Below are 27,097 nucleotides of genomic sequence, written 5' to 3' on the forward strand. Positions count from 1 at the left end.
TGCCTTCCTACCATCCTCCCTGCCTTCCTACCATCCTCCCTGCCTTCTTTCCTCCCTACCTTCTTTCCTCCCTACCTTCTTTCCTTCCTACCTTCTTTCCTTCCTTCCTTCCTCCCTACCTTCCCATCTTCCTTCCCACTTTCCTTCCCACTTTCCTTCCTTCCTTCCTACTTACCTTCCTATCTACCTTCCTTCCTACCTTCCTCCCTCCCTTTCTACTTCCCTTCCTTCCTAACTTCCTTTCTTTTTTTTAACTAACCACTAATACATTCTTATCATTCTCTCTTAATACAAGTAATAACTCCTCTCTCAAAGAAAGGCAAAGTTTTACTCATTTAAAACAAAAACTTTTAATGCGTATTACTTTGCCACAAAACCGGTCAATATGCAGGTGTTCAGTCAAACTCGTCATGTCTTCTGGGGTGAGCGGGTACCCCGTGATGTGGCAGTACCCAGCAATCCTGGGAAGACTTTCAGCAGCATGTAAGCCAGTGGTCCCCAACTTGCGCTACACAGCATCACCCAGAAACCTACAAGGAATTCTGAGCAGACCAGAACTCTAAATGTCATTGGTCCAACAGCTGGGTCTTCTTTAGTTAAGATAAGTAAGGGAATATTTTCTCCATCTTCGGTTGGCAAGGATTACTTGCACAGGACCCACAAAGTGCTTAACCAAAAGGTTAAAATTCAACACTATATGGAAATGTATAATTCAACATTAAAATTAAAAATTTGTTGATCAAGACACTCCCATAGTGTGGGACGCAATAGGGACTAGCACATACACCAAAGAACTATGTAACAGCTACAGCCATCCATCCGCCAGAGGAGTATCAGCCCTCCACAACGAGGACCATTGTCAGAACCTGCATCAGGACAAGCCTCAAGTCAGCCCAAGCCATGGGCTGTTTCATGAGAGACAATGAATGCCCCTTTTCAGCTAAGCCAGGATCAGCTGGATTTTCTGTCACTTTCTTCATGAACAGTGTTAAACACATTCCAACCAGACCTACTTACACTTTAATTCTCAACTTCTCTGAACACCTTGACAAGCTTGTTTTCGGTCAGTCCTCCACATGCCCTCACTCCTGATTTCATTAAAACCAGAGTCTGAAAAGTTCTAGTAACTTCAAAGTGAAGTGGCCACTTGCCCAGACTCACACATAAATGGCTATCTTTTCATTTTTCAATCATTGTCTTCACCCCCTGGCGTCCTATTTCATACCACCCTCAGTTTAGAGCTCACTGCTTCTCTGCAATCACTTCATATTCTTTTCTCTCTGCTTCACTCTTTCCTGATTTCTTCAGTCCCCTTCTCCCAGCCCACGATGCTCTTAACACACCCTACTTACTGAAAGCAACATGGTTCCCTTGTTTATTCATTTGTTCATCCAGCACATTCATTCAGTGATAAATGTGCTCCAGTCCATGTGTTTCTAACTATCACCGTACCTTGCACCATAATCCCTTTAGCTGTCAATAATCATAAATCCTCCAAAATTCTACATTCCTAAATTTTAAGTTTTAATAGGTCACAGGAGTCTGCCTTACTCTGGTGGCACCAGAACAGCAACATTACACGCACTGTGAGCCAACACATTTTTACTTTTCATTGTTTAATTTTAAAAGTTGCTTCTTATTTTGTACCGCTCCAATAAAAAAATTTTTTTTCCTAAAGTTTTTCTGCAAAACTCTTCCTTTACTTTTAATAGGTTTGGAAACCATTTTGGAGTTTGCTTGCCAACGTAAAAGGCTTTTCCTTAAGTCTGGCATAGGCTGGACGGCAGTTAGAGGCATGGAGAGAAGGCAGACAGATTTTTCTCCTTTTGCACACTGATTAAAAAAAGTGTCACCAGATGTGAAAAGGAAAATTTAGACTCTCAATTCTGAAATTTAATCTAGCAATAAAGAAGCACCAAATTCTTAAGACACAGTGTACTTCAACTATCTGCCATAATACCATTTCCTCCCTCAAATGTGCTCTTGATTACAGAGTGCCTGCAACATTTTTTACTCTGGTTAACAAGGTTTATTTTTCCTCCAGTGAGTGCTATTGGGGAGGAAAACACCGGATTTCTTTGCTTTAAGAGGAGCTGGTGGTGGTCAGATAAGTGAGGAACTAAGTAAGATTTTACATTTGATTAATAAAGAGACTTTGTTTTACTGGTGACATTCCTGACAGAGTTTTTTAAAAAAGACTCAAGTACCTGTGTTTAATCCCCATCTACACATTAACAGATGCACATACTACCCTGAACTTAGCAGAAGAACAGAGAGAGGACACAGCAGGTCAGGCCTTAGAGACATACTAAAGACTTGGGATTTTATTTTGAGAGTGATCTGAAGCCATGGAAGGGTTTTAAACACAGGAGTGACATGATGTCACTTAAATTAAAAAAAAAAAAGTCACTCCAGGGCCACCTGGGTGGCTCAGTCGCTTAAGCATCTGACTCTTGAGTTTGGCTCAGGTGAGGATCTCATAGTTTTGGGAGTTCCAGCACCACATCGGGCTCTGTACAGAGCCTGCTTGAGATTCCTCTGTCCTTCTCTCTCTCTTACCATCCCCTGCCCGAGCTCTCTTCTCTGTCTCTCTCAAAATAAATAAGTAAACTTAAAAAAATTATTTAAAAAATCACTCCAGCATCTATGTGGGAAAAAAAGATCATACAAATAGAAAAGAATATTATGCAGCTAATAAATGAGATATCTGTAAGTTAGTGAGCAAAACATATAATTAAGTTAAAAAGCTAAGATGTAGAATAGTGTATGCAGAGTATTATCCTTTGTGGAAAAAAGTGTATACGCATCACACATGTGCACACACACAAGCAAAGGTGCACACCAGTGTCATATAGATTTCATAAAATTCATGGCTGAAGTAAATTAACATACCCAAGTTGTTCTAAACATATTTAGCAGTATTTTTAATCAGTGAATTGGGTAGTGGTGTCACATTTCAATTTAAATTCATTAAATTAAATTTTAATGAAATTAAATGGAATTTAAATTAAGTTAAAAATTCAGTACCTTAGTCACACTTAAAGGGCTCCATAGCCACGTGTGCCTAGTGTCTACTTTATTGGACAAAACAGATCTAAACATCTGAAGAAAATACACAGGAAAAGTTAAACCTTTCTTACAGGTTTTCTTCTGAGCTGAGAAATGGAGGGTGGGGGAGGGAGCTTCTACGTCTCATGCTAGGCATTTGGGAATACGTGTGCTGCATGATATTTTTTCACATTACAAACTATCAACTACAGACAGGTGGTGTGGGGTCTGAAGCTTACAGTTTTAGAGCCCTTTTAAAGATGAAGAATACAAAGTTAGGAACACAAAATTAGATACAAATGATAACACACGCAGAATAAGAAAAATGACCAAAAGTTAAATTGTAAACAACTGAAAATACCACAAACTTCACAAAATCCAGAGGAATACTATCCTCTTTTTAATAATCAATCATCTGGCACACTTTTCTAACACTTCCTTCCTTAAACTTCTGACTCTGCACATTTTGGCAAATACCAATTTTGTGATATAACGTTCCACATGAAAAAAGGAAGAAGAATTTGGGGTTTATTCTACTTTGGGTATAGAAATCTTATTGTTTACAAATATATGTTTAAGAAAGCTTCTAACTTCACAACTCCTGTCAGGTAAATTTTTAGAACCATTGTCAAATTTGGAGAAACTTCCATACAATTTCTTTTCATATATAAACTGCAAACTTTCAAAGTTTCTTATGTGGGGAGTACTCCTAAATACTCTTTGAATTGAAGACATTGGTGAACTATAAAGCTCATTATAGACACATATTATCAAGTTTTATGTTACCTTTTTCTGTGTTTGTATTTTGTGGTCAAGTCAGCCAAGCAACACAGCTCTTTCCCCAAGGGATTCATAGGATTCATTCTTCTTCATTAACTGCATTTTCAGACAATTCATCGAGCCTACTTGCTACTTCTGTTCAAAAGTTAGCTCTTTTTGGATTACTGCTTTGGGGAGAATCTGATTTTTTGGGGGGGTATAATATACTTTTTGCCATCAGAATAATTTCTATTTCATCATTCACCTTTATTGCTTTAATTTTATGTTCTATTATCTGAATGTTCTCAGTTCTTTAATAAATAAAGGTTAAGGTAAAAAATAAAGTAACTCTTCATATTTGTCCAAATTAGGAACCTGTGATTTCTCGGTTGTCTGACTGAAACATTCCAAACCATCTTTCAAGCTGAAGTTAAAGTTACCTATTTATTCCCAGTTCAACTTCCCTCTAGCCAGATTGCAACAATGCCTGTGATCACGCCAAAGCAATGCAGCAGGTGAGCAAAGTGATGGAAGGAGAGTCAGGGTAGAGACAGCAGTTTTAACCGTGTGGTTTAAATATCCTCAAATTCTGAAGAATTTTTGAAAATTTTGCAAAATAATATGGCCATGCGAACACAGAACCAGAGACCCTCCCAAATCCTTGGAAGCGGCTGGTGTAAGGAAGGGGCCCTGAAACCTAAATCCAATAAATTAGCTCCTGCTAAACTTGACTGATTACAGGTAAACAGAGTAGTTGGAGATCCAGCTTAAACCAAAGGTCCTTAATCCACCCCCAGAGGAGCTGGGGTAGTGACCACCTGTCACTCCACTCCCACATAAATATTCAATTTTAGGCTGAGTACACTTCTAGAACGTCTCATGGCAAAGTCTAATTTACATTCCTGGACTTTCCCACACTGCACAGCTCGGATCGCTTAGTCTTTGTGTTTGCCAAAACTGAAATTCATCTAAGTTGAAATCTTAATTAATCAAAAACTTCTTAAGTCTTCTTCAGAAACTTCTTCGGTTGTAGTGTTACCAATCCATTGTTTCAATTGATGCATCCAGCCTCTCTCTCTCTAAAGCTATAGAAACATCAGTCCTATTTTAACCTAACAACTCTAAAAGCCTCATTTGTCCCGTATATCCAAAGGAAATGTCTCTCATTTTTAACAAACGCGCTAAGGCCATGATACATGTAAGTGGACATGACATGAAATAGTCGTCACAGAGTTCAGTACTTGTTCATTAGTGGAAGTAACGTAACTAGCGGTACAACACAGGAAACAATGATGACACTATGTGCACACTGGTCAGCTATATCCATAAAGAAAAGCTGGTACAACATCAAACAGACCCCACAAAGTAGGAGGCTCAACTGAATTTTAACACAATTATAGCTGTTTTCAAAATTCATCTCCAATTTTTTTAAAAGTTTATTTATTTTGAGAGAGAGAGAGAGCATGCATGCCAGCTGAGGAGGGGCAGAGAGACAGGGAGAGAGAGAATCCCAAGCAGGCTCCACGCTGTGAGTGCAGAGCCCTATGTGGGGCTCCATCCCATGAACCATGAGATCATGACCTCAGCTGAAATCTAGAGTCAGACACTTAACAGAGTGAGACATCTAAGAGCCCCTCTTCTTCCATTTTTAACAAAGAATTCCAAGGTCTTATTGGGGGTTATTATTCTTACTAAATATTTTAGTTACATTATTTATTATCTCTATTTACCCTTTTACACTTCTCAGTCCAGCAAGAAGTTTCAAACAATTATTGCTTTCACCATATTCTATAAAATCTGAAAAACAGACAGTGAAGAGCACAAACTCTGAAGCCAAAGTGACTGGGTTCAAGTCCCAGCTTGGCCACTTTCTACCTGTAATTGAGCAAGTCACTTAATGTCTCTGTGCCTCGGTTATCTTATCTGTAAAATGGGGATAAATTAATACCTATATCCCCATGGAGATACTGCGAGCATTAAATGAATTCATTTTCATAAATACTCAGGGCAGCACCTGATGCACACCTGGGCTATATACATGTTTGTTAAATATAAGAAAAATAGGCATCCATGTGTAGTATGAAATAGAGTGATCAGAGAAGATTAAATCAAAATAGTCATACTAATTTGAGTGGAGTTTTACTATCTTCCATCATGTTACAAATCACAAACTGCCAAAAGACAGCTAATTCAAATTTAAAAGCACAAACATTTCTGAGCCAAATAAATTACATATTATCAATACCTTTTCTGTCTCTGAACACAAGGTAGTCAAACATGGACAAGCAGCTTGGCTTAGTGAGGTCCAATGTATGCAAAATGGCCTCCAGCTGGGAAACTTTAGACATGTCTTTTCATTTCTTGCAACTTCAGTTTCCATATTCGGTCAAATGGGTGTAATACCATCTGAACTTGAGATGTTTGCTTCAATTACTTCACATGAAACACATAAAGAGTTGTTATGTGGGCTGGTGTATCTACCAGATGCTCAATAACTAGTAATCATTATGGTTGTACTTGACCGTTATCATTCTATTGTGTTAATATTCCTCTCCATATATCAAACTATATATTCAAGATCAGTGCCCTCACCATTCTAGCCGGAAAATACAGGAAAATCTATCTTTCCCATTCACTTTTGTTAAGACTGTCAAACATAATCAATGTCTGACCTCGTCCTGGACTAAGATTGAATAACTCTGGTGAAAGAGATCCTTCATGGATATTTATGAATGCAAATGAGACACATAAGGTCCTTTCATTAGTATTTAATGTTATTAAAGTTTTAACAGAACTTAAATATCACAGAAAAGAGTAATTAAATCTTAGATGTTTTCTGCACAACAGTTTCAGTTTATGTGACCTTTTGTGACAACTTTCAAAAATCTTTATACTTTATGAATCTTTTCATTGTATCTGCATATTAGATCACAGCAAATATCAATGCCTGGTTTCATTTTAGAAAAATATGAAACTAAGATTTATGACCTGCCCTCCTAAACATACCAAGAAGGGAATTCACATAATTTCTCACTATTTCTAGAGGAAGCCTTTGCCACCAGTACTGAGAACGCTATAAAATTAAATATTAGAGGCTCAAATTGCTAAATATTCTATAAGCTATGAAAAAAATACTTACCCACTCCCATTCCTGGAAAATGCATTAACTAATGTCCCTCAAATATTTTTCCTTGGATTAGGTGGAAACAGTTCAAACCCCAAGAAGACACATAGCTTTAACTTGGAATGTTGGCTGTTAAGAGTGTGCATTGCTGGAAAGTAATTAAACCACCTTGTATCCTCACTTAAGAGAGATTATAAAAACCCAGAAAAGAGTCCTTCAAGGAAAAAATGTTAAAACTGTTTAAATTAATTTAGCACATTCAATTTCATGGTATATACTATGGAATTGTTACAGCATTCATTTTAACTTAAAACATAATATTTGCCTTGGAATCTCAGACAATTTTTCTTCACATCTATTGTAAAATACCAACACCAAGTATGGAAAGGCTACAGGCTAGAACTTTTAAAAGCACTACTAACAAGGGAAAAGTTTTGAAAAAAAAAAAAGGAAAAAATCCAAATAGCAAATACAGAAATCAGTGCAATCACATCGATTTAAGCAAAGTCGAGAGTATAAGAAAATCTTGTGTGATGGGAGATCTGTAGCATAGCAATAAAAGGGGATGCAAAGAGGTATTAGGAATCTGGGAACCTTGGTGGTTTCTAGACTTATTGATAACCATGACTGGTTCTAGAATGACAGCGCTAATCCCAAAGTATTATTGTGAAAAATATTCTTTTTCCCCAAAGTTTTCTGAAAATAGAAAACATATTAAAATGTACTATTATTCTCAAAAGAAAACATGATATATAGCATTTAAACAGGTATAAAAAGGCAATAGCTATTACATAAAATTTGGTAAATGTTTGAATCAGCATTATTATATTATCAATGCCCCACCACAGCACAATGTGGATTACTTTACTGTAAATGTAAGTCCAAGGCAAAAATAAAGCTCACCTTACCAGCTCCCATAAAAATAAAAAAAATAAAGGGGCGCCTGGGTGGCTCAGTCGGTTGAGCGTCCGACTTCAGCTCAGGTCACGATCTCACGGTCCGTGAGTTCGAGCCCCGCGTTGGGCTCTGGGCTGATGGCCCAGAGCCTGGAGCCTGGTTCCGATTCTGTGTCTCCCTCTCTCTCTGCTCCTCCCCCGTTCATGCTCTGTCTCTCTCTGTCTCAAAAATAAATAAACGTTAAAAAAAAATTAAAAAAAATAAATGAATTAATTAAAAAACGAAAATTCTAGGGGCACCTGGTTGGCTCAATCAAGCCAGGTCTTGATTGTGACTCAGGTCATGATCTCATGATTCATGGGATGGAGCCCCATGTTGGGCTCTGGGCTAACCACACAGAGCCTGCTTGGGATATTCTCTCTCTCCCCCTCTCTCTCTCCCCGTTTCCTGCTTGAGTGCACATGCATTCTCTCTCTCTCTCTCTCTCTCTCTCTCTCTCTCTCTCTCAAAGAAATAAACATTTAAAAAATTCTGCCAGCTCTAACAAGATTTATTGATTCATTTATATTCCAATTCCAGGATTGGTCATTTGTTTTATAGCAGCAATTTCAAATTATCATTGTTCCATAATAGTTTTATAAGTATTTATTTATGAATTGGTACTGAATTATACTATGTTCTAATCGATGGAACAGAATTTGGTTTCAGGAATTATTATATCATGTAACTTTATTACATAAATATATGACCAATAATAAAATATTTGTATATAAAAGATAACATATAATGAATACAATACAACATATGCTTTAAACATATGCTTTGTTAGGTGATTACATTTTGTTTTCCTATTTTTCGGCCCAGAAACAGCATATTCTCTGATAACTTAATGGTTTATATTTAATTACTATACTTTCTTCCAAGAACACAAGCAAACTCTCTCTTCCTTTTAGGAAAATTATCTGTTAAATTGAAAATAATGAAGGCCAGATTTTCAGTTATATAGAGAAATAGGGTAATTTGGCAAACAACAATGAAGACTACCCATTTCCAGAAATCTTGACCTAGTGGGCTCAGTCATAGAGGTCAAAGAACCCAAAACATCCATCTCTGCTTTTGAGTTATTACAACAGCAGCATCCCATCTGGCAGTTTTGACTGGTTCAAAGGTTCATTATTTCTTGGCAAAAATATATTACATAACTGTGAAGTATCACAATAACCTAAGATTTCAAGCTTTCTTGTTTTTTTTTTTTAAGGATTTTATTTTTAAGTAATCTCTACACCCAATGAGAGGCTCAAACTCGCAAACCCAAGCTCAAGAGCCACGCACTCTACTGACTGAGCCAGCCAGGCAACCCTAAGATTTGGAGCTTTGTGGGTGGCACTGTAGAGTGGTGGAGAGAAAACCATCCTCTGCTACCCTGTGGACCCTACCAAGTCAGCTTCCCACATCCCTAAACCAGTAGAGAAGTGTTTGTCTTGCCTTATTCCAAGGATTTCTCAAAGAATCAAAATTAAGTAGCATGTATGAAACACTCTGTAAGACACAAAGTGTTCAAATGGAGTGGTATTAATAATTACAGCAAAAATCATAGTGATTATTCAGGAAATAGAGCATTTAACTATAATCGGGTTTTCTAAGACTAGGACTCTCTGGGTTTAAGAATTTAAAGAATTGGGGGCACCTGGGTGGCTCAGTCCATTAAGCATCCGACTTTGGCTCAGGTCATGATCTCAAAGCTTGTAGGTTCGAGCCCCTGCATCAGACTCACTGCTGTCAGCACAGAGACTGCTTCAGATCTTCTGTCTCCCTCCCTCTCTGCTCCTTCCCCTCTCGTGCTCTCTCAAAAGTAAGTAAACATTAAAAAAATAATAATTTAAAATTTATAAAGCAAAAAGCTGAGTGAACCTTCTAAAAAGTAACTTTGAAAAAGTACCAATACTTCTGAGCAAAACAAAGCTAGAGTTGTCCCCTGCCCTAGGACAGACATCAAAATATCTCTACATAGCATGGTCTATTCTCCCCTGGTCACTCCAAAACAGTAAGATTTATGAACCCCTTCCATCTCTATTATTTAGAAAAAAGTCCTCCTAAGCCTAATGGCTAATGAGGGCTTCTCATTACTCATTTTTCACGATGCACTTGAAGGCCACTTTGCCTACTTAACAAACCGACATCATTTCTAATTAGATATATTGAAGTATCTAAAATAAACACTGCAACAACTTTCAGTAACAACTATACAACACCATTTAAAAAAGAAATAGGAATGTTTAAAAAATTCTTCTAACCCTTTAGGGCCTTCATACCTGAAGATAGCAATAAAAGGGGAGATCATTTGTGTAAACTGTACCAAAATAATGAGACATTTCCAAGTTTGTGTTTGAAGTTCCTTAAACAAGGTGGCCTTTTTAGTGAGTTGAGATAAAGGTTTAAACCATTTTAGGGACAGAGCATTTGGCTGGCATCCTGCCACTTTCTACACCAGATAATTTCGGTTGCTGCTGTTTGTCTCATATGTTTTTTATTCTCCCTCTAGGGAAGTCAAAGCCTTTTCACTTGCAGGCAAATTTTACTGTAGCTCTGGTAACTACTTTACAAGGTGATAAGCATTCACAAGAGGCTTTTATTAGGCCGGTAGCTAAAGGAAAAACTACATGCACATATTTAGACAACATGTGTGAAATGGAAAACTTTAAACATATGAGAGTTCTATGTCAGCCTACTAAAAGTGCATATCCCATGAAAAATATGGGGGTTTAAGGAGGGGACATGCTCAACAGGCTAAACAATATCTAAATTTGTATATTTTAATTTCCATTAACTCAACATAATAGCTTTTTAATGAAGTATATCAAGTCAGCATCTGCTAACCCACTGCTATCTGATTTTTCCCAGATTTTGTTTTCCTTTATCACTTTTCCAAATGATTTTGCAAAATTAGAACAGAAACCCTTGGTTTTACCATGTTTCTTCCATTCAGCCCCATGGGTAGCATCCCAAAGAAGTCAATGGTCTGAACTGGAATATGTGCAAGCTATGAGGACAACCAAACATTCATATAGGAGGCTATTAGTTAAGACACATTTAAGGTTTGGGGCGCCTGGGTGGCTCAGTAGGTTAAGCGGCCGACTTCGGCTCGGGTCATGATCTCGCGGTCCGGGAGTTCGAGCCCCGCATCGGGCTCTGTGCTGACAGCTCAGAGCCTGGAGCCTGTTTCAGATTCTGTGTCTCCCTCTCTCTGACCCTCCCCCTGTTCATGCTCTGTCTCTCTCTGTCTCAAAAATAAATAAACGTTAAAAAAAAAAAAAAGACACATTTAAGGTTCAAAAGCACACTGAGGAAAGAAAAGATCATCAGTTATCAGAAAGATGCCTGTCATGAGGTATCTTAAGATAGGCCTTGGAAATCAGATAAGACTTGAATAAATGGAGAGAAGAAACCACCTAGTCAATGACAAAAATAATGACCCAACATGACGAGCTTCCAGGGCCCAGGGCTCTGATGAGGAGCAGTGGAAAACATGGCGCAACAGACCATTTGTTGGAAATCACTGTACTAGGTTAGTTTTTACACACCACGAAGTAATATATACTCAATGATATTCAAGCTGATCTCCTTCAGCTACTTGCAAGTTTCTGTCATTAATCTAATCAAATAAACCCTCCCTGGTTTGTAAAGATAGAGTGATTTTCCTGACAACGTAACTTTTTGTGACCTTTTCATTAGATGGTAAGCTTACAGAGAGTGAGTTCCATCTCCTACACCCAGAACTTGGTCCCAGTGTCCAACACAGTAGCAAGTACCAAAATAAATGCCTCCCAAATGCTACAGCACAGAACACAGGACTTTGCTGGCCCAGAGAAATGTCATTAGGAATAGGAGAGAAGAAACCATCAAATCTCAAAAAAGACAACCTACAGAATAGGAAAAAAAAATTTCTAAGTTAGATTTGGTAAGAGACCTGTATCTAGAATATATAAAGAACTTCTGCAACTTAGTAATTGAAAAACAAATACTCAACTTAAAAAATGAGCAGGGGCGCCTGGGTGACAGAGTCAGTTAAGTGCCTGACTTCGGCTCAGGTCATGAGCCTACTGATTTGTGGGATCCTGCTTCAGATTCTCTGTCTCCCTCTCTCTGTGCTCCTCAGCTGACTCCCACACATGCGTGTGTGTGCACGCACACACACACACACAAAATAAATAAACATTTAAAAAAATTTTTAAAACGAGCAAAAGATCTGAATAGACATTTGTTCAATAGACATATCAATGGCCAATAAGCACATGAAAAGATGCTCAACATAATTAAGCCACCAGGTAAATGTAAATCAAAACCACTGTGGGTATCACTTCACAATCACTAGGATGACTATCATCAAAAAGACAGTAGCGATTAGTACTGGCCAGGATGTGGAGAAACTGGAATCCCCACACACTGTTACTAGGATAGTAAAATGGGCCACTCGCTTTGCAAAAACAGGCTGGAAATTCCTCAAATGGTTAAACATAAAATTACCATTTGATTTAGCAATTCCACTCCTATGCACAAACCACGAGAAATGAAAACATGCCTACACAAAACCTGTATGCAAATTTCATAGCAGCACCATTCTTAATGTCCAAAAAGTAGAAACAACCCAAATGTCCATCAACTAAGGAACAAATAAAATGTGGTGGAGCCACACAATGAAACAGTATTCAGCAATAAAAAAGAATGGAGTACTGACACATGTTCCAACGTGGAGGAGCCCTGAAAATACACAACTCAAAGAAGCCAGTCACAAAAAATCAGATATTCTATAATTTCATTAATATGAAATGTCTAGAATAGGCAAACCCATTCAGATAGAAACCTGGGGAGAAATGAAGCATAACTGCTAAAGGGTAGAGTTTCTTTGGGGATGATGAAAATGTTCTAGAATTGACTGTGGTGATGGCTGCATACCTCTATGATTGTATGAAAAGCCACTGAATTGTACACTTTAAGTAAGTTATTGTCATGGTATGTGAATTATATCTTAATAAAGATTTCATTTTTAAAAATACAGTTTGTTTCGAGTGATGAAAAATTGTGGAAATAGATAGTGGTGATGATACCACAATATTGTAAATGTCATTAGTATCACTAAAATGGTTAAAGTGGAAAACTTTATGTTATATATATTTTACCACAATAAAAGAATTTTTGGCCAACAATGCGAAACAAAAAAATCCAACTTAATTATTAGTAAAGTACTTCTCTAGTACATTCATGTTATCCAAAGTAGGAAAATCCCAAATCTATACGATTTTATAAGTCCATACATGTACAGAGGAAAAATATTAACATGATCTTGGAAAATTTATTCAAATAAACCAATCAGTGTAACAAGAAAAAAATCTATAAAGGACATCAAAAATCAATTATTACTGAACATTCTGTTTTCAATTTTATAATTTATATACTTTGTATTTGTGGTTCTTTAATCTGCCTTAATGCTGTTTTTGACAGATGTTTCTTAACTGCTTTGCTATATCCTATTGTGAGAAAATTAACCAACTGTTGTAATTCAAGTTTTAACAAATAGCATTTCTACTATCCTTTGCCAATTATGCTGTGGTGGATTCTGTGTAACATTTCACACCACATTTTTTCTCTTGCTTTGATTTTAGAGCAACTTATTTCTAAGAATGTGAATTTGTATACATTTCATTTTGACTCACCAGACTAAATCTGATTATGTTGCTTCTGGACCAATTCTAGACAGATACTTAAACAGAAATGCACACTGATGTGAAAAACTAAAAATAACATTTAAAAATGTAGTCCCTCTTTCAGGTTTCAACAGGAATGTAAATGTACATATACACATACAGACCAAGCAAAAACAACCTACTCCATAACCTATGTGCTTTACCATAAATATTTCTCTGCAAGTCTTCCCTAATATACTGAGAATTATTATTTAACATGATTATACTTGCATGTTTATCACTTTGATGGGCTCAGTATACAGCAAGTCTACTATAACAGAGACAGGAATCAATATTCCATCAGAGTGCCATTTTAGACCAAATAAAGCATTAGCATCAGAAGCCAGAAAAATTTAAATGCCAAATACTAACTTTCTCATCCATCAAGCTTCTTTTAAATGAATGAACACAGAATTTCAAATCTCTGATTATTCGTATATATTTGCTTTTCAACTGACAATCTTGAAAATCACTTTATCTGAAAATTTTGGTTGTATTAAGTTCATGAATTAAAAGAATTAATCCTTCTAAGAAGCTGTGACTTGGAAGAGGCACCTTGAGGAACAGAGCAACAAATACAGGCATAAATTATGTCTTAACGAATTATGATCATGTAGACACTATGGTGTATGGTGAAATCTCAGTTTCTGTGATGAAAAAGAACTGTAATCTTTTTAAATTCGAGAAATATTTACTGACAAACATAAATGCAAGGGCTAGGAGACACCAGAAACTATATTTTTTATAAAATCCTTTAAAAACCAGTACATTTATGAAGTGCACGCTTTGTTAAAGATATTTTCTTCAGCATTTTACACACTTAGCTTTATTAAGTAAACCCTCACAAAAATTTTGTGAGGTAGGTATTCATTATGAATAGGCATTTCACACATGAGAAAAAGGAGGATGAGGAGATTAAGTAGCCTGTGCAAATCTGCAGGAGTAAGAATTAGAGCTGGGATTGGAGCCAAGTCCATGGTCTTTCCATTAGACCATTCTTCCTTCCGGCAGCAAACAGCCTATCATTTAGCAAGATAATTCAGTAGCATCAGCTACTGCAACTACAAAAGGGCTCAGGGAATACCAGACACATTCCTGAGTCTGATTGGTTCAGCTATATTACCCAGATAAGAAGCAGCAATTGAACACGTATGCATGGCAATCCCTACTTACTTTGCCAAGTTTTGGCACACGAGAACGAACAAGGAAAGAACCAAAACTAAATTCAACCTTAACACTTATGTATCTTAAAGCTCTATGAATCCAACCAGCAGAGACAAGTTAATGATAATACATGGAACACAGGATGTAGGTTTTATAAAAATCTTGTCTACTTGCATTATGCATGTTGTATATTCCCCACTCTGTATTTTGGACACGTGTTTGAACACGTCTTTGGTAACTGTACATTCAGAAAAAGTAGTCTAAAATAGAGTCTACCCAAGATCATCTCATTGGTTAACTTCATTTTTAGTTATGCTGTGGTTGGTTTTTGGATACCAATAAATAAAAAGGCATTTTCTAGGAAAAACATAGGTACGTACATGCACATACATTATAAGACTTACTACAATTCTACAAATTTATACACAAGGATGGGCCTAATTCTTACCAAAGCACTTCCACCCTGGCTTTCATAACCCATTCTCTTCAATATTCCTCTTGATTCCAGCTGTTCCTTCTCAGCCCCTTGTGAGTTTTTTCCTATACTACTCAAGCTTTAAGTTTTAGAGTTCCCCAGCTCTCTTTCTCAACATGCCTTCCCTATGTAATCACATCCATTCACAGAGATGTAAATCCTGAAATTTACACTAGAAGCCCAAACCTCTGCTATAAACCTCCATTACTACATAAAAGTTACTTTGTCTAAGAACTGAACTCTTGATCTTCCCCCCCACCCCCAAACCTTCTCCTTCTCTGGACTTCGGTAACCTCTACCCTGCGGCTCATGAGAGCAGACATGGAGATTCGTTCTAAGGTACCTCCTTGTCCCCAAATTTAAGCCATCACCAAGTCCCCAAATACATACGCAACACATCCACTTTTCTCCATTTCTATGGTCACCATCCTAGTCCAAGTTATCACCATCTCTCGCCTAGACTATTTATTATTGCTTTAGGCCACTTCCTATCCATTCTCTTCAACAACAACGAGTGAGGTCTTCAAGTTAAAACAAACAAACAGGGGTGCCTGGGTGGCTCAGTCAGTTAAGCATTCGACTGTGGCTCAGGTCATGATCTCACGGTTTGTGGGTTTGAGCCCCGTGTCGGGCTGTGTGCTGACAGATAGGAGCCTGGAGCCCGTTTCAGATTCTGTCTCCCTTTCTCTCTGCCCCTCCCTGGCTCGCATTCTGTCTCTGTCTCTCTCTCAAAAGTAAATAAACATTAAAAAAAAAAAAAAAAAAAAAAAACAGATACCATTACTCCTCTGCTTAAAAACCTTTCAATAATATCCCCTTGTACTTTAGAACAAAATTCAAACTACCAAGCCTTGTATACTGTGACCTGTCTCTTCTCCATCTTCATTCCGTGTTCTTTGCTTCTCTCTCCATACTTCAGTGTTACTGGTCTTCTTTCAGTTCTTTCAGGAAGTCAGAATCCCCACTGCCTCTGGGCTTTTGCACATGCTGGTTCCTCTACTACCACCTAGGTCTATCCATGTTGTTGCAAATGGATATATATATATATATATATATATATATATATATATTGATATTGATATGGATATATATATTATATTGGATATATATATTTGATATATATATCAATATATATATAGGATATATATATATATGATATATATATGATATATATCATATATATATATATATACACACACACACATATACGTGTGTGTGTGTGTGTGTGTGTGTTAAATGCCTGGCTCTTCTACCAGGCTATGAAACTGTAAAATTCATGACGACAGGGACTATATCTTGATACTCCCAACATAACGAACACTTTGCAAAGTATCTGACATCTAATGGGTGCTTATAAATATTTCCTGAATTACTGGTGAAGAGTTCCCTTCTCTACCAACACCCCATTCCCAGGCCCTGAAAGCAACCATTGTAACAATTTCCTTTTTATCTTCCCAGATATGGAAACATGTTTAAAAGGGAAAGCATTCACAATAGCCAAGATATGGAAGCAAGCCATGTGTCCACTGACAGATGAATGGATAAAGATGATACACACACACACACACACACACACACACACACACACACACACACCATAGAACATTACTCAGCCATAACAAAGAATGAAGTCTTGCCATTTGCAACAACATGGATAGACCTAGGTGGTAGTATGCTAAGTGAATTAAGTCTGAGAAAGACCAATGCCATATGATTTCACTTACATGTGGAATCCAAAAAACAAAACAAAACAGACTCTAACATAGAGAAAAAAAACCTGGAGGTCACCAGAGGGGAGGTTGGGAGGAGGATGGGTGAAACAGGTAAAGGGGATTAAGAGGTACAAACTTCCAGTTATAAAGTAAATAGGCCATGGAGATGAATAGTACAGCACAGGGAATGTAGTCAATAACATTGTAATAAAATTGTATGGTTAGCAGATGGTGAACTACATTTAGTGTGGTGAGCACCGAGTAATGTACAGAATTGTTAGATCACTGTGTTGTACATCTCAAAGTAATGTAATATTGTATGTCAACTATGTTTTAGCAATTTAAAGAGGGGAAAGAGCTCAAACATAAACCTATTTTAGTATGTTTTCCTAGTACAAATGTTCACATTGCATTTAAATCTAATAAAAATTTTTAGAAAGATAATTAAATAGTGCTAGACCCTAGATAATTAAAATGTAGTAAAAACACCTGTTGACTATAAAAAGGAACTGTTACACAGAAAGAAGCCATTACCATGTGAATCGTCAACATGTCAACAAACCTCTGCTGAGCATCTATTACGTACTAGGCTCTATGCTACACAAGACAGGTGGCTCACGTCAGTAACTAATTAACCAACAGCTTTATCACTATGTAAGTTTTAAGAGTCAGTTGGTAAGAAAGCTTTTTCCAAAGAATGCTAATTACAAAGTGGTTAGTTTCATTACATCAAAAAAATTAAATATTTTAGTTAGCAGTAGAAAAATAACTTTATTTTGTTATTTTTTTAAGTTTAATTTTTTTTTTTAAGAGAGGGAGAGAGAGAAAGAGCATGAGCATGAGCAGGGGAGAGGCAGAGAGAGGGAGACACAGAATTGGAATCAGGCTCCAGGCTCCTGTCAGCACAGAGCCCGACCCGAGGCTCAAACCCACGAACCCCAAAATCATGACCTGATCCTAAGTCAGACGCTTAACTGACTGAGCCACCCACTTTATTTTGTCAGTTTATAAATGTATTGGATTTTTAGTCCGTTGATTTAATAGTCCCATATTCGAGGAAAAAGAAATGCAGGTTGTGCTCGGTCCTTATCATATTAATTGTAGTTAACTGAAAAGTTCACAGTTCTTTCTCAGAAAGCCAGTGGTGTCATGTGTATTCAAGTTAATGTTGGCTTAATAAGTGGGGAGAATCTCAGCTATCATTGTAATTGTTTTCATTCACTGTATTAAAAATTGTTTAAAAAAACTACTTCTTTATTTTTTTTTTCCTTGCACTTAAAAGGACTCAAACTTCTAATAAGTTAAACACCTGGGGAAACTTCATTAAGCGCTATTCCCTGAAATTATTGTTTCACCACGCAAAATGGGGGCTTTATAACCTGAAGAAGTTAATGTAACGTGCACTACTGCTCAGGGACTCACAGTGGCAGTGGGAGACGCTGCCATGCTATTAACTTAATTAATGTTTCCATCAAATGAATGGAGTGCAGGAAAAAAAAAGCATGCCTAAAAATCAGGGTTTAACAAGGATTTAGAGAAACAGTGAATTCCTGATTTCAGTATTCAGCTGAGGAAGACTTTAAATTTATTTCTGCTCGCAAACTGTCTTTAATTCTCATAGCTACATGTCAAGACATAAACGGACTCTGGATGAAGTCCAGAGAAACGGAAACGATTACGAAATCTATTGATTGCTATAGGTAGTAAGCTATAAAAAGGGTTATGAAGCTTCAGAATGGGAAGAGTAATACAAAAGGCAGATTATAAGAGTGGACAGTGTTATGAACGGTTACACAAGGAATGTCCTACTTGAATTTGCTCACCAAATTTCAAAATCCTTCAGATTTCTACACCAAAGCCAATCCCAACTTAAAATCTGAAACAATTTAGGTCAAATAAAGTATTATCTTAAGCTGTGAAGAGAAAACATCAATCTTATACGAACTGGTGTAAAGCTAAATTTACAACAGTTTGAAGGAGGATTAACGGGACACTTTTAGTTGATATGTGACACACAGGGTAGTCGTGAATTCTCACACAACATCTTTCAGGTGGATGTAAAAAATACACAGGTTTGGACGAAATAACGGAACCCTTTTGCTTCGTATTAAAATTTGCTACCGACCAGTTTTCAAATGAGTTTTAGCCTGTTGTTCAGAATTTCAAATATGCCTCATGCCTTGAAAGTAGTAGTGATTCCAGGGTTTCAAGAACTTTTAAAAATTATGCTCCTATTAGAGGGAAATAAAGGGGGCTCACCACATAGTAATTAGATACTTAGCAGTCTTAACTTGTTTAAGCTGCCTTCCTATTTTCCCCATTGACACAGGAACTGCAAAGCTTTACTCAGATTTCTCTACAGGCAAGCCCTGGCTAACCTTCCTGTGCTCCCCTTGGTACAAAGACGTGCAATCTGAACATCTTTATAGGTTTCTCGAACCAATCAATGACAAGTGGGGTCATTTCTTCTACTGTTCATGAATTCATCATCTTTCCAAAGTGGCAACTGGAAAATCCTATAATTTCTCAGAAGATCATGAAATACCTTGATTAGTATAAACTTAGTTTCCATTTTTATGTATATATTTCAAGAAATACCAACTGCTTTTGACTCTAATATAAATATCCCAAGTTTCTGAAGGTTTTGCTCAAACTGCTGTGTCATTAGAAACACCAGTCAGCTTCCTTGAGAAAAATGGATCTTGAAGAATTTAAGCTTTGATATTTCTGACCTTTTTTAGACAGCAAAGATACTGAGATTAAACCTTACTACACAAGAGTAAATAATCATTTCAAAGAAACACTGGCTGAGCTACTGACGCTTGCTGCAAAGAACTGTTTTAGTTTGTTGAGCACAACATGGAAAGGGCAGATGTTAGGAATGGGGAGAAATGCCAGATCTCACCTGACGTTACAGCAACTTACTGCAAATATGGTGAATTTCACAGAGGACAAGCAAAATAATGACGGTGAGACAGAGAGTAACTGCTCAGTGAGACCTCGAATGCCTGCTGATACAGTTCATTACTAAGTATGTGTATGGTCTCATCTGCGCTCTGTCAAATTAAAAAGTTGTTAATTTCACAAACTAGGCTAAGCTCTTAGTTTAAAAATACATACCCTAAGCTACTTATGGTATACTTGTGTAATAATTAACCAACATCTGAAAGACTTCATTTTAAAAGTTTATAACTCATTCAGATATTAGGCCTGAATAATGGGGCCGAGAAGTAAAACTAGTTTCTTACCCTTTCTCCTAAAATTTCTGCCAGCTCGCTAAGGAATTCGAACAACAGGATTCCATTCCCTAGCCCGTCTCTCCTTTTTATTTCCTTTTCCCATTCTCTGTCTCACCTGGGAACTCTATCTCACCTGTGAACATTGACCTTGAAACTCAGGCTACCAGCTAATTCTAAATGCAGCTGTGTCAAGGCAACTGAACATGGCAGGTGTAAAAAAAAAAAAACAAAGAACAAAAAACAAACTGAAACACTGGCACTGTACTGTCCAGGGCAAAGACAGTACCACTTTCGAGAATCGGCAGCATTCCACAGAGGAGGAAGGCTGGGGCTTCTGGCCTATAAAAACACAAAAGCAGGGGAAGCACATAAAGAAATGCCTACATGTGTTGTTGTTAAGTAGCCACAGCCCTGAGAGCTCAAGAAAGGAGCAAATTATTGGTAAAGCTAAAGCAAGAAAATGTTCTTAATGCATAGCATTTGTCACATAACCATAAACCATAGTATATTTGGTTAGAAGGACATATAAAGTTCATTTATATCCAGTGCTTTAATGGAAGGTTTTTTTTTTACATTCATATTATTTCGTAATGCTTTAATATTGAGGCAACGACCTAGTGTCAACTGACCTTGAACAATAGTCCATTAAATGTCACCAGATCCTGCCTGAACCAGTGGTTAGCATCAAATACTACCCCAAGGTATCCAACTCACATAGAGATGATTTAAATTTTATGACTTGACGAATACAGCAGTGATTTATTTTCTGGCACCATGGGCACAGGGAGAACAAGCTTCTGTTTTGTTTGTTTCATTTTCAAGTTCAGCGAGTCAGATCTCATACTGGAAAAATTTCATAAAGTATAGTAAATCCTTCCAATGCCTACTCTATGTCTTGGTTATATGCTGAACATCTTTAAGAAAGTGCACTAATTCTTTTAATAGCTAACTACTGTTTAATATTCTGTAGACACTTTTATCAATTCAAAATAATTATAATCCTATACATATCAAAATGACATTTTTCTATTAGTTTGGCTTTCTATTAGTTTGGATTTTAGAATCCATGTTTTCAATTGATAACGTGAAAAATTGGATTATGTTGTTGCTTGGTTTAAGGTGATTAGTAACACAACGTTTTAATAACACTGTATCTTCCATTACATAATAATGGCTAATGTTTACTTTGGACTTAGTGTATACACATGCTGGGCTAAGCCTTTGGTATACATCATCTCATTTAATCTTTTTTTTTTAAACTAATTTTTAAAAAAAATTTTTTTTTCAACGTTTATTTTTGGGACAGAGAGAGACAGAGCATGAACGGGGGAGGGGCAGAGAGAGAGGGAGACACAGAATCAGAAACAGGCTCCAGGCTCTGAGCCTGATGCGGGGCTCGAACTCACGGACCGCGAGATCGTGACCTGGCTGAAGTCGGACGCTTAACCGACTGCGCCACCCAGGCGCCCCTAAATTTTTTTTTAATGTTTATTTATTTTTGACAGAGAGAGAGAGAGACAGGGCATGAGTGGGGGAGGGGCAGAGAGAGAGGTAGACACAGAATCTGAAACAGGCTCCAGGCTCTGAGCTGTCAGCACAGAGCCTGACACGGGGCTCGAACTCAGACTGCACGATCATGCCCTGAGCCAAAGTCAGACGCTCAACTGACTGAGCCATCCAGGTGCCCCTCATTTAATCTTTATAACAATCTGATAAATTAGGCATTATTATTCCATTTTAAACATGGGGAAACTGAGGCAAAAAGATAGTAAGTGTCCTGCCCAAAGACCAATAGCTAATTAATGTTAAATATACCAGATTTGAACTCTGGTCTAATGAGCTTCAGAAGCCAAGCCCCCGGACAGTAGGGTAGACGGTCTCTCATTGGGATCTCCTACTGTAATTCAATACAGATAACATGCAGGAAATGATATGGTCCAATAAGCCATGAGAATTACTCAGGCTAGCTTCCTACCAATGATGAAGGACCACTCAGTAAGGAAAACCTAAATTAAATCTCAGGATGAGTTCTGTAAGTCAAATCTATAGACGCTTATTGAGAACATGCAAAAGAGAGGAGAGGCAAAGAAAGAAACACACTTCAAGAAAAAAGAAAATACTCAGGATTAGTTCAAAAGAAATGAATACACCAACTTTATATTATGGTGCTTCTACATTTTATCATAAAACCTGGCTACTATAAAATTATGCAACCTTCCCACATTTGACACTCTTTCTTATATTACTACACATAAAAAGATAATATGCCAAGCTTCAAGGAGACCAATTTGGCAAAAACGTGCAGATAAACAAAGCAAAAACAATCATTTTCTGTTAGATGAAAGTGTAAGGGTCACTAAAACTGTAAATCTCAGTATATACATCAAAATAATGGTACAACCATTGATGTGTCATCAAAACGAATAAAACTGTCATAGGTTAAATAAATCAAATAATACTGAGTGTTTCCTACTAATTTTGTTTTTTACTTCTACTGTGGCGGTAGTCTTTCTTCAGGCTTTTGATCCTCCAACATGACCTAGATGATCTGCTCCGGAGATTAAATAATGGACCATACAAAACCCAAACTTAAGAACTGGAGACAGGCTTAGGCAGAAACCTCGGCTTTCTGCTGGTCAGAGGAGAAACTGCTGTTGAGTGAGCACCCATTCTGTGCCCTGCGGTGGGCTGCACAGTTCACATCAATTATCAGATATAAACATCACGGCAGCCCTACTGAGACCATGTCATCATCCTCCTTTCAAAACTGAGGAAACTGAAGCCCAGAGAGGTTAATTAACTCACCAAAGTCCCAGCCGGCAAGCAGCAGAGCAGAGATTCAGACCCAGATGTCTGATTCAGTAGACAATGAGTTTCTCCTAAATTAATATGTAAAAATTATACATTTTTGTGAGCTTAACTCCTTTTTCTCCAGAAGACACCAGGACTCTCAAAATGTAGGTTTCCAGAACCTGTGGGGCAGGGGTGCAGACCAAGCCAAGACAAGGCACACCCTCACGGAGCAAGGCAGCCATCACTTCAGGAGAAGCAGAGGGGTCTTTGGGGAAACCAGAGGCCCAGTGACCTCTGGCCACCCCAGTTGTTTTCAGTTTGTTTTCTAACACAAGGGGAGGAGAAGTGACCATCTCTTTAGGCAGCCATTGGAAGCCAGGCTCCAGCCATGCTGGATTACTTGTTAGGGGATGACACCTGCCCTCCAAATTGTGGAAAAGCTCTGAGTGACACAGTGACTCTCATCTCAACCCACTGAGGAACAAGTCTGTCACTTATTTTGCCCTGTCATTTAATATGAAGACATTAAGAAATAACTTTAGGATTCAAAGAGACAGAACTGATTCTTAAAGAATAAGACGTCTGGAAGAAACATTTATAGGAACTCGATTAGATGAAGAAAAATATGTTCTGTGAAAAAAAAAAAACAAATAAATAAGGGTTCTGTGCACATCAGAAGGCCTGCATGGATAAGATCATTTGAAGAACACATTAGAATAAAATGAATAAAGACAACTAAACCTGAAAGTATTGAGTGAACAGATACAATCTAAATAAACAGAACTCTTCCAGATAAAGACAGAAGTAGAAACTCACAGGCAAAGAGGCACATACATCTACCTTCATCAAACTGGAGAGTGGAAAAATGGAGCTGTACCTGAAGACCAATGGTTGAGCACAAGTGCTGGGACTCAGGAGGAAGAAATGCAGTGATCTCAAAATTGAACTACAAAAATCTAAAACACTAAAAAAAGGGATCATTCTCAGGAAGACGGTCTGACTAGCAGGCATCTCCAAAGACTATGCTTCTCAAGTCATACTATGCAACATTCGTACTGGGAACCAAGGAGAGAAATGACTAATTTATATCAGTGACTTAAGTGCAGCCTGAACTAATAACACTGAAAACCCCAACTGCAATCTGGAAAGCCCAAAAGAATGCACTGAAGTCATCGGGAAGGATAACACAGAAATCCATTTGATGTATTTTACCAGAATATTCAAAAGACAATACTATCTCTCAAAAGACAATACCAAATGGCAAAGCTCTTTGTAATAAATATCACCACTTCTCCTTTATCAGGAGATACAAACATTTTATCCGAAAAAGCAATTCTCCAGTCATGGGCACACAATGAAAGATCCATTCCTAATGGTGGCACAAGATTTCAGGAACACAACTACTACTGCAAAAATTGTATGGGAGGGAACTCGTGGGTGTTCCCAGGTCCTCCAAAACTGAGTAAGGTGGCCTTTGGGGAAGCTAAAACTTTAGGATCCGCATAATCAAAACTGACTTTATAGACATTAATTCTGAAGATGAAGACATGAGATCTTTCCCAGTGTTTCTCCAAGAAATGTGTGTAACAAACTAAAAGTGGACTTGGAAAGTCCACATTCTTGTACCTTAAAAATTACCTTTAAATTATACTATTTTTCCTTCAAATCTGATACCATTATGGGTTATTTCTAGCTATAATATCTGTGCCCTCCAGAGTGCTATGCTATCAATCAGCCAACGTCAACTTTTCTCTTTGACTGACCTTGCAACAATATTCATTTAAGGCATAATCACTCTTCGCGGACAAATCATTGTCTATTAAACAGTAATTTATATGATGTGTTCCTGAACATTTTTTTACACCATTGGTTTTATGAAACCCAAGTGTTCCATGGTTGAAACCACTAAAATAACACCACCCTGTTCACAATAGATCATTAAGTATACTGTAAGGAGTATAAATAAAACACTTTCTAATCTTATATTTATTATATAATACAATTCAAATTGAATGAAAACGTTTTTTTAGTATCAGAGTTTTAGGTCTTAGATATTTTGTGAGTATTGTGGGAGATTGCAAAGCATTTTTAATTAATGCATTTGGGATTAAAAACATTGTTTTTTTTAATGAAAAATAAAATTAGCTGGCATACCATTTCACTTCAGAAACAAAAAGATATAAGGTGATAATGAAAATTAATGGAAATTATAGGTAACTATTTCATTTTAAGGGGATGAATGGAAAATCAAAGATCACAAAAGCCTCTCGAAGGCTAGGCATTTACTTTGACTATGGTGTGGTATATGGCTTCCTTTTAACCATGTTCCTCAAGATCTTAAGTATTTATGATGAAAATAGTAATGGTTTCTTCATACTTTTCCATAAAATAGAGAATAATGAATCTTTTATTTAACTTCGGTGAAAGCCAAAATAAGAAGAGAGATTTAACTCTGAAAAGTAAAAGCACCAAAATATAGCTAAATTAAATAGATCAGATAATTTCAAAAGCATAAGCTTCCTACATTCATGAACTTAAGGGTTCAAATCTAAAAGCCTTAGTTAAAATGAAAAGTCTTAATAAGTAAAAGTTAGCTACCACACCGAAGTACAAAACCCAGAGAATTTCTGGGAACTGATGGGATTCACATCTACACCAGGGTAAATCTAATGGTTTAATTTCACCTAGCTTTCTACAGTAGAGTCACCTCTGAGACTCCATGGGCAAACAGCAGTCTCTCCAGGATTACAGAACTGGGTACAATATCTGAAAAGGAATGCTTTGACTAAGCTTATAGTTCTACACTAACTTTATAATAACTTTATTTTTAAGTTTATCTATTCTGAGAGAGAGAAATCGCAAGCTGAGGAGGGGCAGAGAGTGAGGAGAGGGCAGGAATCCCAAGCACGCTCTGCACTGACAGCATGGAGCCCAACGTGGGGCTCAAACTTATGAACCGTGAGATCTTGACCTGAGCGGAAGTTGGACACTTAACCGACTGAGCCACCCAGGTGCCCCTAACTTCATAATAACTTTGATCATAATAATGTGGATCAAAAGGTTCTTTTTTTATAAGGTGGGGAAGGATAAAACTATGCAACTAAGGCATACACTGCTAATTCTTAACAATAACCACAAAAAAAGAAAGAAAATGTTGATCACAATCATTTGAAGATACAAGAAAATTACAAATTCAGAATTATCTAAAAGAGCCAGAAATTGCACTCATATTTTCTTCTCTAAAGAGAGATACTTGTACTATGTATTATAGAAATCAAAAATTTTATCAGCAAGGGGGAAATTTGTCTTGGTGTGTGGTAGCTGGATTCAAGATAGTTCCATGTTACTAATACAAATAGAGTAGGTTAAGCACATAAAATAGGTAAGTATAAATAACCCATATGTTTTCATAAACATTTAAAGAAAGGTTCAGTGACAAGTTGAAAATTAATAAGATATTTTTACAGGAATATTGAAATTCCTAACTTCAATTGACATGGGACTGGCTAGTAGGAAACACTGCCCTGGGATTAATTCTACACGGTGTCTGGCCAACATACTAGCCTGTGTAGACATAATTACCACAAATTGCTATGTTTTCTGTGTACCATCCATCTCAGGTAATCATATTAATTTCAAAACATGAGCAATGTCTATTCTAACAAGAGGACCACAATTCTAATTTAGGAATATGAAATTTATACTGGTTTGCTTTGTTCTCTCGGATAACAATCATATGGCTGGGGAAAAGATATTCCCACTAAACCAATAAATATAATCAACAAAGGAAACACATCAGTGAAGGACCCAAAAATGTCAGCCTTCAGTGCACACTTATAGCCTAGTAATATCTTCAGAACTATATGCCAAGACCACTGATGTCTTTCTGAGGTTTAACTTGGCATCCATCCGACGACCCAGAGATTCTGGAGTTTCCTGCCAGATAGAGGACAAATATACCAACTGGGTCTGGTGCGTTACTTGCTGCTGTTTTAAAAAAACAATGCCAGATTGCAACACTCTTTGTCGACAAAAATGTCTGACATTTCTGGCTTAAGACCTTTTGAGTCTAATAAATAGCTCCATTTCTTATGACAGAGGTTTCTTTCATTGATGGATTTATTAAATAAATAAGTAGTTCATCA

The 27,097-nt window shown here is 37.2% G+C and overlaps 1 protein-coding gene and 1 pseudogene across 2 annotated transcripts in view; one reads left to right on the plus strand and one right to left on the minus strand.

Annotated features, from left to right (window-relative positions):
* UMAD1 (UBAP1-MVB12-associated (UMA) domain containing 1) overlaps positions 1 to 27,097 on the minus strand; it is a 221,144-nt gene that overhangs the window by 119,300 nt on the left and 74,747 nt on the right. The window lies entirely within an intron of this gene.
* On the plus strand, positions 23,659 to 25,817 carry LOC121028692 (5-azacytidine-induced protein 2-like; annotated as a pseudogene).

This window comes from Herpailurus yagouaroundi, unplaced genomic scaffold, assembly GCF_014898765.1.
Source record: "Herpailurus yagouaroundi ecotype Mexico unplaced genomic scaffold, PumYag 100, whole genome shotgun sequence".
Taxonomy (NCBI): domain Eukaryota; kingdom Metazoa; phylum Chordata; class Mammalia; order Carnivora; family Felidae; genus Herpailurus; species Herpailurus yagouaroundi.